This window comes from Pyxicephalus adspersus, chromosome 3 (assembly GCF_032062135.1).
Source record: "Pyxicephalus adspersus chromosome 3, UCB_Pads_2.0, whole genome shotgun sequence".
NCBI lineage: Eukaryota > Metazoa > Chordata > Amphibia > Anura > Pyxicephalidae > Pyxicephalus > Pyxicephalus adspersus.
Window position 1 is genome coordinate 81,100,846 of NC_092860.1, and position 4,786 is coordinate 81,105,631.

General features: G+C 37.0%; 1 long non-coding RNA gene across 1 annotated transcript in view; it reads right to left on the minus strand.

Moving 5' to 3' along the window:
• LOC140327749 (uncharacterized) overlaps positions 1–2,372 on the minus strand; it is a 6,597-nt gene extending 4,225 nt beyond the window's left edge. The window contains exons 1-2 of the long non-coding RNA XR_011920101.1: positions 2,311–2,372; positions 151–282 (exon numbers count right to left, since the gene is read on the minus strand). This is a non-coding gene — a long non-coding RNA (uncharacterized lncRNA). The remainder of the gene's footprint in view (positions 1–150; positions 283–2,310) is intronic.
• Positions 2,373–4,786: the final 2,414 nt, after the last annotated feature.

Below are 4,786 nucleotides of genomic sequence, written 5' to 3' on the forward strand. Positions count from 1 at the left end.
ATAATGATATATATAATAATATAATGATATATATATAATAATAATATATATAATAATATATATATATATATATATAAATATATATATAATGATATATATAAATATATATATAATGCACTGTTACCTTATTAAACATTAGTACATTTTCACCTTATATTTTTGATTCCAAAATGAATATTTTATTGTAAGATCTACTGGGCAGGGTCCTCTCCCCCCTTTTGTGACATAATTTGCTCTTCCTATGTATGCAGGTATACCCAGTTCTGTATAATATGCTGTTACCTATAAATAAAAGATCAAAAATGATGAACAGACAACATAAAAAATCTTACCATTTAACAAAAACACACAATGAAATAAAACAAATTTGCATGGAGTTGTCAAAAGTAGTGGTCAACATAAGTAATTGTAAAAAAAACTTGTGTTAACTCCCCTTTAAGGTGTTGCTTACTGTGTCTCCTCTTGCCAAACCTACCAAGAGTGGGATAGGTGGAGATAAATATGTCCTACTCAAAAGTCGCCCCTATTTTTATTAAAAATAAAAAAAAACTGAAATATCAAATTTACATAAATATTCAGACCCTTTACTTAATACTAATTGAAGCATGTTTGGCAGCAATTATAGAGACCTTTTGGTTAGGATGCAACACCATGCTGACCTGGATTGGGGGATTTTCTGACATTCTTCCCTCAAACTCAGTAGGTTGGGTGGGGACCAGCAGTGGACAGCAATTTTCAAGTCTCTCCAGAGATGTTTGATAGGATTTAAGTCCTGGCTGGGTCATTCATAGAGCTGTGCTTTGGGACATTGTCATGTCAGAAGGTGAACCTTCTGCCCAGTCTGTGGCCCTGAGTACTGTGAAACATTGAGAATATCTCTCTTGCTCCATTCTACTTTCCCTTACCCTGAGGAATCTCCGAGGCTAAACAAAACATCCCCACCACCGTGCTTTACTGTTGGAATGGCATTGCGCTAATGATGCATGGTGTCTGGTTTGCTCCAGACATTACCTTAAGAATGGAGGCCAAACAGTTCAATCTTGGCTTTATCAGAACTGTTTCTCACAATCTGAAAGTCCTTCAGTTTTTGCAAACTCCAAGCGAGCTTCATTAATTTTGCACTGAGGAGAAGTTTTTGTCTGGGCACTCTGCCATAAAGCTCAGTCAGAGTGACCATCAGGATTTGGGTCACCTCTCTTACTAAGGCCCTTCACCCTTGATCGCTCTGTTTGGCCAGGTGACCAGTGGAAGAGTGCTGGTTGTGCCAAACTTCTTCAGTTTGTGAATTATGGGGGCCACTGTGCTCTTCGGAACCTTCAGTGCAACAGATTTTTTTTTAGCCTTCCCCCAATCTATGCTTTGCAACAGTCCTGTCTCTGAGCTCTGACATTTACCTCAAAGCGCCAGTTCAACCAAAGCTTACGTTACTTCTTCTTTTATAATACATGAATTCACCTATGTAGATACCAGATGTAAGCTTGTCTTCCCCCACTTTTTATTTATGTTCACCATTTATGGAGGATCTAGTATGAAATAAGGTAATAAAGGTAATTTAGGAAGCATGGGCCTAAATCTGTGAAAACATTATTGCCTAAAAATGCTTTGGAACCAAAAGACCATTGTTAGGATGTGTAGCAAAGGCAAGGGAGGACACAACCTCATGTAGCACTGAATTTAAGAGTGTTGAAGATACAGTAACATTGAGCTGACCTTGAAGCCTTTACTAAGCATAGATAATATTTGCTTAATTGAGCACAAAGTAACCATAATAGCTCTGCAGGAATGGCATTTATAGTCAGACAGATTCTTGAAATACTGGGCATGTCAAAAGCAACAGTTAATTGTATTATGTAGGGACATCTGGCAGTGACAATAGTAGCTACCTGTCCCAAAGCTCTGTTTACCAGAATAAGTCTGATCATATGGAACATGTCATGAAGTAATGTTGCACTTATTTGTAGCATTGAATAAAATATGGCCACACCACAATATTTCATCATCAAAACAATAGTCATACCGGTAACAATAATAAGTTAGCTTGCTCACTACAGAGAAGGAAAAGTTAGTTGCTGATGCTGGAATTGCAAAGGGAACACTTTTCTTGGATTCACTGGCGGTGATAATGGTGGGTTTTATTTCAAGTGTTCAAACCATCATGGCAGCTTACTATGCTAATCTGATTTGGAAGTTTTGACATAATTGGAGGCTAGCTGTTTCACCAAGATTCAGTAACACTGCATGCCACAAGCAGTTGCCTAGCCGCCATCCAAGAATAAGGGTTTTAAGTGATTCAATAGTCTTTCTACTCACCCACAATTTCCCTCCTAAGACTTCTATCTGCTCCACATTCTGAAAATACATGATATGTATTTATGGAAGGAAGTGAAATATTAAAACTGCAGGAGTCTGTTTTGACACACTTAAGAAACTACTTTTTTTTTTTTTTTTACAGGAAACCAAACCCTTGCAGCAATACTAAAAAAAAGTGTGTGGACATTTTAGCAACTGTCTAGTAAAAAAAACAATACTTTAGAGGCCCACCGAATTCTTATGTCTTTCACAAACTTTATTAACAAGATGGCCCTGTTAGAACTGAATTGCAAAAAGAAACTAGGGGTCTATGTATTAACATTTCTTTTGGCGATTCTGTGTTTTTCCCCTTTTTATTTTTATAATGTCAAATCAAAACCAGATTTGCAAATGAATAAAAGTACTTGTCCTTTTTATGCCAAGCAGTTCCTCTAGAACAAATCTAGGCAAATCTGGTTTAAGAATAAGAGATAGAGGGATATATGGGGAAAACAGGGCAAACAATAAAGCAGGAGTCCCCAACACAGGGTCCTGGCTGTCTGACAAGTGGGCCATCGCTTTGGAACGTGCACCCCCCAGTGGGGTCAGGAGAAGGACCCCGCTTGGGGGGGACACAGCTGCCAAACCAGCAGACCACGTCTCCAGTACACATCGCAGGCTCATTTGTGTGGACAGGTTCTGGCATTATGACGTCACTCTGGGGGTAGTTTCTTCCCTGTGGAGTGACACACGGTTCCCCATGCATGTGCGGTCTGGAGGTCTGCCAGCCCCAAAAGTTTGGGGACCCCTGAAATAAACGACAAAACATGGCCAAATCACTAACAAAAAATTATGAATAGTTCCCTAAAAAATGAAACAGGGTTAATAAGAAAATACAGTAGTCCTTTATTATGAATTAGTGAAATTGGAAGTTGTAGTCCTGAAAAAATACAGATATCTATCCAGGTGAATTTCCAAAAGATAGAAAAAGGCTGCATATTCAGCATTCAAGTAACCATGAGAGTATCTATGGCATTGGTTAAAATATCAGTTGTACTAACCTTTTTTGTGTATATCAGTTAATTATGTTGCCTTGTAGCCTTACTGGGAAAGTACATACTATAGGCTTGCATTAAGGTTCTTTGGGCAATATAGATATATGTTTTTAAAGTGGCCTGGTCCAACAGCCATAAGACAATCAAGAATATAATATGGAGTGTGTTTATGGGATCAATGTCAATTTTTATTTCAAACTTGTTATGTCTAAACCCTAAACACCACCATCTTAGGAACAATAGATTCCTTTATAGGATGACACAAAGATCAAACCCTATTTTGGGTTTTCTGGACAAAAAGAAAATCCTTTAAATATATAAAGAAATAAATAGTTGTATTAAAGTGTATGCAAAACTGTAGGCTTGTTGCTTGTTGACTAACTTTGATGAAATTACTTTAAATATGTAAATAATAATCATTGATTTAATTAATGTTAGAATATTTGCATCAGCTTACTAAAGTAAATATCCTCTTAGAATTTCATTGATTTCCATTATGTCTGATGAAGAAGTTTCACTTTAGCTGTAAACACAAGACTAATGTATCTTAGGAGAAGTCTAGGAAATATGCATAACATTTAAATGAGCAAAATGAGATCTGTTTTCAGTTATAAAAAGTCATGTTATTTATAAAAATAATAATAATAATAATAATAATAATAAAGGGATATCTTTTTCCCTAGCAAATGGAAAGCAAATGTCAAGCCGAGACATTTACAGTTCTACCAGCAGTTTTGGCATTTATTATACAAACATTACACTTGGGATCTGGATGTTAAGGTAAAGGCAACTATAAGACACTACAAATTCAGGCTTACTAACACGATATGTGTAATAAGAGGAAAGATATTTAGTTGCAGCAACTAAAATGTTAAAAGAATTTACTGTATAACAATGAAATTCTAAAGCTACGTACAAACGTCAAATTTTTCTCGCCCGATAATCGGCTCAGGGCCAGTATCAGGCGAGAATCTGGTGTGTGTACAGCCTGCTTTGTTCATCGTCCGTGGATCCGTCCTGGGGTCCTGGCGTGCGGTTTTTATCGTTGGAAAGGATTGTGAAAGATCCTTTCCAACGACAAGAATTGCACGTGTGTACACAGCTTATCTCTTCCTTAGTCTATGTAATCTAGCTTCTTTAAAAGATAAAATAAATTATCTCCAGATACCATCCTAAACCCCAATATGGCCTCCATCTCTCATCCTTTCCAAACTTCCCTTTTTATTCTTGTATTAAGAGTTTCTGTGTGCCTCTTCTCACCTCTGGAACTTCCACCATTGGCTTCACACTCAATCACCTTCAAACCTATCCTTAAAACTCAACACTTCAGGCAACCATATAATCTGACCAAGGTCACCTCTTCAGATACCAACCTTCTACACAGCATACTGATTACCTTATCTCTTGTTCTCTACAACTTACCTCTTTAGACCAGTGTTTCC